The sequence below is a fragment of the Symphalangus syndactylus genome, chromosome 9 (assembly GCF_028878055.3).
Source record: "Symphalangus syndactylus isolate Jambi chromosome 9, NHGRI_mSymSyn1-v2.1_pri, whole genome shotgun sequence".
NCBI lineage: Eukaryota > Metazoa > Chordata > Mammalia > Primates > Hylobatidae > Symphalangus > Symphalangus syndactylus.
Window position 1 is genome coordinate 115,459,778 of NC_072431.2, and position 12,030 is coordinate 115,471,807.

Genomic DNA, 12,030 nt, shown 5'->3' on the forward strand with positions numbered 1-12,030 from the left:
TAAACATCCATATTGTGGGCTTAAAACCCCTTTGGTCTTTGTAATAGTTTCCTAGGGATGTCATGGCAAAGTACCACAAATTGAGTACCTTGAAACAACAGAAATTTATTCTCTCATATTATAGAGGCTAGAAGTCTGGAATTGAACTGTCAACAGGGTTGATTCCTCTCAGAGGCTCTAAGGGAGAACCCGTTCCATGCCTCTCTCCTAGCTTCTGATAGTCACCAGCAATCCTGGGTGGTCCTTGGCTTGTAGATGCATCACTAAAATCTTTCTCCATCTTCACTTGGTATTCTCCTCTGGGTGTCTTTGTGTCTCTGTGTATTTATATGGCCTTCTTATAAAAACATCAGTTATCAGATTCAGGGCCCACCCTAATCCAGTATGATCTTAACTTTATTACATGTGCAAAGATCCCATTTGCAAGTAAGGTCATATTCACGTGTTCCGGGGGCTAGAACCTCAACATACTTATTTTGGGGTTGTGGGGTGGTGCACAAGCCAACCCACAACAATCCTATCTCTGCTCGAGTATCTATAAGAGGACTGAAGAGAACAGTTAGTCCTCCTGGGCCCCATTGTTTGGCAATTTCTCCCAGATAAAACACACAAGAGCACCATGGATGGATAAGAGTTTCTTGGCTGAGTGCTCAGAATTGTAGTCCATCCTGGGAGGAAGTTTTGTATTTAACATAACCCGCTGAATCGCACAAGTGAGGGCCCTTCTACACTTACATCTTGAAAAGAAATGTGTTCTCTATAGGCACTCTCTGTTTCCTTTTCTCTTTATTTATTCTTTTGTTTGAGACAGAGTCTTGCTCTGTCACCCAGGATGGAGTGCAGTAGCATGATCTCAGCTCACTGCTGCCTCAACCTCCCGAGTAGCTGGGACTACAGGTGTGTGCCACCACACTTGGCTAACTGCTGTATTTTGAATAGAGACAGAGTTTCATCATATTTGCTAGGCTGGTCTCAAACTCCTGACCTCAAGTGAACCACCCACCTCAACCTCCCAAAGTGCTGAGATTACATGCATGAGCCACGATGCCCAGCCCTTTTCATTTTCTTCGCTACATGCATCCTTATCTTCTGAGTCTCTTAGTCCAACATCCTATCCCTCTTTAAGGGTAAACTCCAATGATGCTCACAATTCAACCCCTTATGAGCTGTGTCTGGCTCTAGAGATGGAAGAGATGAAATGTGGTGGTGCCAGTGGGCAAGAAGGTGAACACTCCAACTCCCAGTTTTCCACCAGCAAGAAGATAGAGTAGATCTCTTGTTGGTAATCTGAGAAGTAAGCACATCTCTCTAAAACAGATGTGAGATTCCCTTCAAGGAACAAAATCTGATTCTCGTATCAAGAAAAGGATAAATTTCTGCTGAGCAGGATCTCATTTCATTTTGCAGAAAAATCAAAGCCCTTAAAGTCAACTCCAAGACCAAATATGAACCCTCCTCCTGGGATCCTCAACTTTCTCTCCTTTCAGTCAGCCCCTCCCTAACTCTACCACAGCCACATCAGCCTCTTTTACTTAAATAATCTAGGCACACTCCAACCTCAGGGACTTTGCACTTGCTGTCCCTTCTTTGTGGACACTCTATCTCAAAATGTGCAGAGGGTCTATTTCTTTATCACCTTGAAGTTTTTATTACATGGAATCTAATATCCACTCAAAATATCAACATTCCTATACCTCTGCTATCTGTAGTTATCCCCTTTATGTGCTTTTTTTCCCTTAAAAAAATGTCTGCGTGGCATATTATACATTTTATTTGTCATTTTCTGTCTCCCCTCACTGGGAAACTTCATAATGACAGGAGTTTTCATACATTTTTTTACTGTTGAATCTTCAATAGAACAGAGCCTCACCATAATATGTGCTCCATCTATAATTGTTGAATAGATAAATGGATGAATTGTGCAAAAAAAAGTTGACTTTTTCTAAACCTGGCTTACATTAAAAAGAGCTAACTCAAGAACTATCAATGACTCATTTTTCTTTAGGAAGGAAGAAACCAAATTCTATAGCAGAATTAATTCCACATTTTCTCCTGAAAAAAATAGTTGATGGAATGTGCATGTACCTATGTCAGGACAGAAGCAGAGAGAGGAGAGGTGCAGTTCATCATCCCATTGTCATCTCAATACTTTTTTCATTTAAATTATTCATGTACCATTCAATTTTATACTTTATATATAATAATATTACCTTATATCACCCTTTAAATTTCAGTATGTTACAATCTGTTATTAAATATGATGCTACATATAAATGCATAGCACAGTTTCCAGGCATTAATAACTTCTCAATAAATGTTAATTATAAGTATGTCCCCAGGGAGCATGTGTCTGCTATTTCTGTAAATAGTCACCAGATGGCAATCTGACTCACTTTGAGTGCCTTCACAATTCATGAATTTCTTCCCAAGAATATCTAGAAAATTAAGAAATCCTTACCACCATCTTTTTCTAGGCAAGTTCTCTGTTACCAAACATTAAACATCAAAAATAACATAAGTAATCCTTTACATATGCTAGAAACAAAATCCATGACCATCACAACTGCCTCAAATGGGCACATAAAAATCCCACATTGTTCAACACCAATCAATTCACTCTGATTCTTAAAGTTATCTAACTTGGTGAACTTATCTATCCCTACCTTTTCAAGCCAAATATCTAGAAATCATACTTGATCCCATACTTGACACATCTCTCTCTCTTTTTCTGGTGATAAATCTTATCAAATTCTATTAACATTTATTTTTTAAATATTTCACAAACCCATTCACTTCTTTTCCCACTCTGTTATTCTTGCCATAACAAACTAGCATCAACTTTCCCATGGACTAAATCTGATCACAAATCTGGTCATATTAGGCCCCTGATGAAAATCTTTCTCTTGAATGTCATTATTCTTATAATATGAAAAATAATTTTTAACCGGGCAATCAAGACTCTCCATACTAACTTTCTGCTGTTTCCCAGCTCTCAGTATTTAGGCACACTGGAACACTGCACCACGCTGCCCTCTTGCATTCTAGGGCTTCTGACGTGCTGTTTCCTCTCCCTGAAATGTCCTCTCAACCACGTGTATCCCTTCCACTTACGTAATGTGTTTTCTAAACAATGAATGTAGAAAAAAAGTAAATTTTACTACTTCCCAATCTTTGCCTGTTTTAGATTCTATTGTTATTTATTATCATAAAACTACATTCCATTTTTTCATTTATATCAGTTTATGGTTTTAATTAATTTTATGAGTGTTTTATTACCATTTTCCCCTCTAGTAACCTATAAATTATAAATTCCTTGAGAACAGAGATTATGTCTACTTTTACTGTCATTTAATTCCCAGGCCCTGCTTGGTGACTGGAACACACAAGGCATTTAATATATATTGTTGAGTGAATGAATACAGGTGACCTTCCCATTGGCTGTCATTAATATGACTCAGCTCCAAAATTTCCCAGTCTCTCTTGTCTCTTTCCCAAATTTCCACATCTTGGAAGATTAAATCTGATTAATCACTGCCTGGATCATATCCAAACCATGGATCCACAAGCTATGGCCAGAAATTTAAAGTTCAACTTAGAAATGTAGTCATCAAGATCTCACAAGTTTTTTTTTTCCCAGAAAAGGGGAGATTACTTTGAGCCAGCAGCTTACCAAAAAAGGACTACAAATACCTACTGCCCTAGATTTTTATGGTGAGTAAATTAGACGTCATATGTCTCATATAGTGGTTTATACAATGTGGAGTATATGTTTAGTATTTTGTAGATACCTGCTTTTTTATAACAGTTACCTGTATATTCAAGTGTTTTACATACACACACAGTGATTGTATACCTACCTGAAAATATTTCAAAATGGACATTTTTTTCACTGCCCTATCCTAAGGCTATAAATTCTTTAAGTTGGAAAATGATGTACAGCATGTAACCTTACTGCTTAATTATCTGGCATAGATTATAAAATGATATCCATTTATTAAAAATTATATATTAAAAACTAAGAATCCACAAAGCACTAGCTTAATAAATAGTGAATCGACCCAAGGAGCTCATAACAAGGGTGGTAGAAGATATTCAAACAATCATGATGCCATGAAAAGCCTTAGAGCTATATACCAGATACCACAGAGGTACAAAGTGGGAAGATGCTATAAGGTATATGCAAGCATATTTTTGCATGGATATTAACATGTATATATGAAATATTCTCCAGCATAAACAGCTACTGCTCTTGTGTTTTATTCATTCACAGGATAAATATGGAAGCTGCTCTTCTTTTCATTTGAAGAGCCTTACAGACGTCTTTCAAATTTGCATTGCAGGCTGTCATTAGGCACAAAAAACCCAAACTCGAATGAACATCTCCCTTTCCCCTAAAAAGCCTATTTTCCTACACTTTAATGGTGAAAAGAGCTTCAGTGGCAGTTTAAATCCTGTAAAAATTAGAAATAGGAGGCATATACTGACCAGTGCGAGTGACACAGTGTTTCAAGTGTCTACTCTCTCTTGGATTCCTTGATTCCTGGGACTTCATAATGAAAATTAAGTTTTTTCTTCCAAGTGACTAATATTCTGATTTCCTCAGTTTAGAAGAATCAAACTAATAAAACAGTTCAAATATTTAAAACTCAACAAATTAAAAGCAATTGTTAAAATCACAGGGTAGAGGGAAAATATGAATCTTAGAATGATATGCTTCCAAATCAGTTGATTGGACATAAAATATTTTATGCAATTACAGGATTCCTAGGGTTAGACTTTTTTATACATTCTCTTTTCTTCCACCAATTATGAGTTGGATCAAAACCTTAGAAAAGCTATAGCTAGTTCCTCTGAGAGAATATCTCCAATTCCCAAGCAAGAGAATTTCTTCTGTCTTTTAGTAAGCTGAAGCTCCCTCGTGTACTCTGTTATTTTAAGTTATGCAAGAATCAGTTGTAAATGTTAAATGGTTACTTCTGAGGCTAATATCGTGTATACCATTATCAAGCCAAGTCCTATTTGTTTTTTATTATCCATACCCTTCCATGTTTTTCCTCATCTTTTATTTATTTTTTGTTAAACCACTGCTTAATTAGCTTTTTCTTCAAGCAATCAGTTTGTTTTAGAATAAACTTCTTTTGCTTTCTTTGTTAACCCATCACCCAAGTGTAGGAAAGATAAAGTGTATTCTTCTTCAAAATGTCGTTGACAATAGAAATACACTAAACTGAGGAAAAAAAATAAACCGCTTATCCAGTAGACTATGATATTAAAACAAATATGAAGAGCACATAGTAAAAATCAAGCCTATAAGTGAACATACTATCCTCACATAATCAAAGGCACACACTCTTGCTCTGTTCTCTAACTGAATGCACACATGTTGAGAGCAAACACTCATAAATTTGCATTCACTTCTGTTGCACCATTGATCTTGCCTTCCAAAAATGCTTGCATCAGAGACAAAGCAACTCAACCATATTCAGAATCGGCAAGAAGAAATAAATGAACCACAATTATGCATTCCTGGGAGAATAAAAAAAATCAGATACGATTAAAACAATGAAGTGGACTAAGAAGTATACATAGAAAGACCCAGAATAGCACACAAGACAAAGCCTAACACTGAATGCACAAGTGACACCAATAACAGGAGCAAAAGAGATGTTCTGACAACTACATCTGTTACTAAAATAGATACCGTGACAAATAAAAATAGCAAGAACAAGCCCTGTAATGGGATTAAGACAGAGCATAAGAAACTAACGACCGAGGATAAAGACAAACGTGGTGACAATGGCAGGTAGTGTGACAAATGAAATGCTTAGATAAGCAAAATCCCAGAAACCAGACAGCTGAAAGACCTAAGACCAAGACTGAGACAGATCTGTCAGCAATACCGATCGCATCACACTGTGCCAGAAGACAATGCTAAATTATAAATGTTAATGATAGATGGATTCAGCAAAGCCACAAGCAGAACAAAAGAAATGAAATGGAAAAGTACCCCTGCTGCGGTGTTTGAGGTAGGTCTTCATTCTAAGGAAGATATAACAGTCATGCTCTCTCATGAAGGGGATCTTTGATTTCAGACAGAATGGCAGCATGCTTTTAAATGCCACCAACTCCTTTCTATCGTCATCCTTTAGTCATTAGGAAATGTTCACTTCCATATGGAATCTCAAATTCAGCGGTAAAAGTCTTCAGCAAGTAAGATAAAAGAAGAAAGAAATGAGGAAGAAAGAAAGAGAACAGAGAGAAAAAAAAGAAAAGAGAAATAAAAGGTGAAAGTAAAGCAGGAAAAAAAGTGAGGTAATTTTTTGTAATCAACTATTGAAATATGTACTGAGCAACTACTGTGTGACAGATACCATACAAGGTGTTAGAGATAATGTGGTGAAAAAAAATACTCATGGTTTCTAGCCTTGTGCCTCCCTCTTATAATTTGGCAGCAGGAAAAGACATTAATTAAATAACCACATAAAGAAAAGCAACATTGAAATGCTGATAGGTTTCATGAAAAAAGGGTGCATGATACCATGAGTGCACCTAACAGAGATTATAGGAAGGCCATGGAAGTCTTCTCTAAGGAACTGGTAATGCAGCTGAGATGCAAAGGAGCAAAGGTTGCGGGTGTAGGTGAAGAGTTCTCTAGGCAGTGGGACTGGCACATACAAAGGCCCTGTGGTGACAAAAATAGTAAAAGAGAAGAGCCAAAAGAAGCCACAGGAGAGTGTGGGGTCTGGAACAGAGAACGTAGGAGAGTATAGCATGCCTGATGAGGCTTGAGAATTAAGTAGAGGTCAGGCCATGCAAGCTTTTGCATCTTCATCCTAAGAGCAATAGAAGCTGCTGAAATTGTAAAACAGAAGAGTATCATGATTTTTACTGAGCAGCCACTTATAGGTACAGGCTAGCCTCCTGTCTGAACTCATCTCCTCACTCACCTCACTTACTCCATCTGCCACATAAGCCTCCTGCTTTTCATCCAGCATTCCAGAATCATTCTCAACCCAGGGGTTTTGCACTTGCTACTCCCCATGTCTGGAACCTTTTCTTCTAGTGCCCATATGTCACACCCCTTACTTCACCTCAGGTCTCTGCTCGAAGGTCTTCTTAAACAAACCTTTCCTAAAAGCCAATTTTTAAGGCCCATACTATTCCTTCTCCCCTTTATCCTCCTAACCTGCTTCCTATAGTTTCACTATTTTTATCACTAATAGGAACTATGTTCTAAATTTAATTGTTAACTTTATAAAACACACATGTGCATATACACATGCACACACATATGCACAAATAGAATTTGACTCCAGAAAGGAAGGGATGCTACTGCTAACTATGCCTGGCACACAGTGGTGCTCAATAAATATTGAGCAGGAATAAAAGATTTATAAAGAATGAATGTTGTCTTTCACGTAGATTAGAAGCACACAAAAAATCTCTATTCTGGCCTGGCAGTTTTATTATCCACATCCTCCCCACGACTTCATTCAAAGAAGAGGCTCAAATTTAGAAGGAATTATCAATCAGAACCACCTACTCATTTTTCCTAGTTGCATCCAAACACAATGCACAAATGAGAAAAAGCAGGTGCATAAGATTATTCTACATTAGGCATGCCAAGGAGATGATATTTGCAACTTCACATGTAGGACTTGTAGGATTAAGGGGGTATTATTTGCATGGGAATAAAAGTTTTGCTGTCCTAATTGAAAAGTACTTAAATATATAAATAACAGAGAATACCTGCATCAGTAGCATCTAGGAGGGGCAAACAAATAACCCACAGGTATTTTCCGTATGTCACCGAAAACCAGCATGGGGAAGAGTTGCCTTAAAGAACCAAGTCAATTAAATACCATGAACATTTACTGCATATTCATTTATTGAGATTTATTTGTGCATATTAATATACAAAGCATCCTAACAGATGTTGGGGCAAAACTAAGCCATAATGGTAGGCACATTCTAAAACATTGGAGGAAGCAGAAAAGTGCTGAATCTGGTTTTGAAAACACAATTACAGAGAAAAAAGAAAAATAAAGTACAAGATATGTGTTAGAAAAGTAGACTGCCATGGGGGCTAGAGGGATAAAGAGAAAGAAAACTAATCTCCTCCCAAATTAAAATTAGAACCCCTGTTCCTACCAACTAAGAAATAATGAACATTCAATAAATATTTCTAAAGCTTTTCCTTTGGAAGTCAGATAAAACAAAACCAGAATCTTGTATATGGGAAGCTCTAAAAATTTATTTGTAAAGGAAGGAGGAGAGGAAAGTACTAGAAGAGTGAGAATAAATCATCTGCTTATGGTTGAAATTTGTCATCAGTAAAGAAAAATTTGTCCAATCTTCTGGATTCTTCCATATAATGAGCTTAAAAGGGCTTTCCCAAATGGATCTGATAAAGAGATATAATAACCATCTGACTATATGTAGTATACAAAGGTTGTCAAAAACATTTCTGCCTGAAATTCTCATGTTGTCATTTTTAGTTCAAAATATTGATGCCCTCTTTTGAAATGCAAGTATTTTAACTATTATAGCAATTGCCTTATTGTTCAGAGTATGGTCAATGTACCAAGAGTACCAGCATCACCTGAGAAACAGCTTAGAAATGCAGAATCCCAGAGTCCACCCAGACTTGCTGAATCAGAATCTGCATTTTAATAAGTGTTGCAGGAAGTCAGGAACCCTGAACGCAGGGACCAGCTGAAGCCATGGCAGAAGAACATAAATTGTGAAGATTTCATGGACATTTATTAGTTCCCCAAATTAATACTTTTATAATTCCTTACACCTGTCTTTACTGCAATCTCTGAACATAAATTGTGAAGATTTCATGGACACTTATCACTTCCCCAATCAATACCCTTGTGATTTCCTATGCCTGTCTTTATTTTAATCTCTTAATCCCGTCATCTTTGTAAGCTGAGGAGGATGTATGTCACCTCAGGACACTGTGATGACTACGTTAACGGCACAAATTGTTTGTAGAGCATGTGTGTTTGAACAATATGAAATCTGGGCACCTTGAAAAAAGAACAGGATAACAGCAATGTTCAGGGAACAAGAGAGATAACCTTAACTCCGACCGCCGGTGAGCCAGGCAGAACACAGCCATATTTCTCTTCTTTCAAAAGCAAATGGGAGAAATATAGCTGAATTCTTTTTCTCAGCAAGGAACATCCCTGAGAAAGTGAAGGTGTCCCTGAGGGTGGGCCTCTAAAATGGCGCTTCGGGGGATGGCCGTCTTTTATAGTCAAAGCTGTAGGGACGAAATAAGCCCCAGTCTCCCATACCACTCCCAGGCTTATTAGATAAGGAAATTCCCACCTAATAAGTTTTGGTCAGACCAGTTGTCTGCTCTCAAACCCTGTCTCCTGATAAGATGTTATCAATGACAATGCGTGCCTGAAACTTCATTAGCAATTTTAATTTTGCCCCAGTCCTGTGGTCCTATGATCTCGCCTTGCCTCCATTTGCCTTGTGATATTCTATTACCTTGTGAAGCACATGATCTCTGTGACCCACACCCCATTCATACACTCCCTCCCCTTTTGAAAATCACTAATAAAAACTTGCTGGTCTTATGGCTCAGGGGGCATCACGGAACCTGCCGACATGTGATGTCTCCCCCAAACACCCAGCTTTAAAATTTCTCTCTTTTGTACTCTTTCCCTTTATTTCTCAGACCAGTCAACACTTAGGGAAAATAGAAAAGAACCTATGTGACTATCGGGGCAGGTTCCCCCCATAAATAAGGTATTTGAGTGACTTACATGCAGATTAAGGTTTAAGACACACTGGTATATTATAAGACTGTGCCCCTGGAAGGTAATTCATTAAATATTTGCTTGTCTTTAATGACTTAGATATTTTCACACTATCTTGAGAAGAGTACAGACTGCCAGAACAAATTTACAAAAAACAAATACAGTATTTTTGGTCAAGAGCAACAGGAAAGTTATGATCTTAAGATACAGCCAAAACAGTAAGCTTGAGTCTAAGACACTAGTCAGAGTACGTATAGAATGGGGGCCTGAAAGTGAGCATAGGCTCCTGTACCACAAGGGTTGAGATAAAATGTGAAAGAAGGGAAGGAAGAGGAATGAAAGAGAAATCAAAGAACATTATTTTATTATTTTCTTTATGGATTTACCTGGGTTTTATGTTATTTACCAACAGGTTCTGCTTTGGTGTACCATTTTACAATAAATCAACAATGCCCAAATTTGCTCACACATTTTAAAGAGGGTGAGAAAGGCATCAATAACCCTGACTTAGTGGTTCTCAGACTTCTAGTCCTCTTTGGGCTACTGACTATCGGAGTTGTCTAAACTAAGGCATGTAGCTTTCTATGCCTCTGTTCTCTCATCCATATAGAGAAAGTTTGCATTGCAAGCCCTCTACAATGGTTTCCAGCCACAGTATTCCACAATTCTGCCGGCATCTTACCAATATATGCCAAATCATGTTAAAAACACACATTTCTACCCAAACAATGTCTTCAACTGCCACTGAGGAAACTGTTCTCTTTCAAAAAGCAGTGTGACTATGTACCTTAAAGAAATGCTAGTCTGTGGGAGGGGCTGCTTATAAATAGTGCAATTCTTTTTGTTTTGTAGCCATCTGTCCCTCTCTCTTCTCCCCTTCAGAGTGTTATCCTTATTACCAACATGGATTCCCTCAGAGCAGGTATCTGGGTGAAAGAATGGCATAAAGGAGCTAGAATTGAAATACTAGAGGAGAAATGAAATACGTATGTACACATCCACAAACTCAACATACACACACACACACACACATACATAGATATATATTATATAGAAGCTGTAACACTTTTCTTATGTTATCCCTAATATTTCCTTAACCTTTTACTTAAATTTCAGCTTCATATCAGCTATCACTGAAATAAATTCATGGAAAGTATGTTTCTACATGTGAATAATATACTAGCCTAAGGGAAATCTCTTACCCAGAAATTGTACAAGAAGACTTGTAGAAGAGGTTTGGTTCATGAGTAGAATTGAACATTATACCAAGAACAGATTTGTATAATACATAAGCATCCTCTAAGAAGTCCCCAAATTTTGGGGAGACGATCCTGTCCAAAACTAAATCCCCCTGTATCCTGACATGATGGAGGCTTCAAACGATTGAATTTGTAGGGTTAATTATAGAAGGCTTCGTTTTATTAAATTTTTTCATCGACTTTTAAGTTCCAGGATACATGTGCAGGATGTGCAGGTCTGTTACATAGGTAAACATGTGCCACAGTGGTTTTCTGCATAGGTCAACCCATCACCTAGGTATTAAGCCCAGCTTCCATTAGCCATTATTCCTGATGCTCTTCCTTGCCCCACCCCCACAACAGTCCCCACTGTGTGTTGTTCCCCACCACATGTCTATGTGTACTCATTGTTCAATCGTTCACTTCCCACTTATAAGTGAAAACATACGGTGTTTGGTTTTTGCTTCTTGCGTTAGCTTGCTGAGGATAACGGTAATGCTGGTGAGGTTGGGGAGAAAAAAGAAGGGTTTTAAAGTGTTGGTGGGTATATAAAGTAGTTCAACCACTGTAAAAGACAGCGGGGTGATTCCTCAAAGATCTAGAAACAGAAATACTATTTGACTCATCAATCCCATTACTGGGTATATACCCAAAGGAATATAAATCATTCTATTATAAAGATACATGCATGTTTATGTTCATTGCAGTATTATTCATAATAGCAAAGACATGGAATCAACCCACGTGCCTATCAATAAGAGACTGGATAAAGAAAATGTGGTACCTATACACCATGGAATACTACACAGCCATAAAAAGGAACAAGATCATGTCCTTTGCAGCAACCTGGATAGAGCGGAAAGCTTATTTTTTAAAGTGCAGTTGTTGTTTTTTTAATACTCTAAAGAAGTAGTTTTTGTTTAATTTCATGTTTTATGGGTGTAAGATTACCAACAATTGTGTAAATGATATGCAACACTGATAAAATGGGAGAGGATAATGATGCCCATATT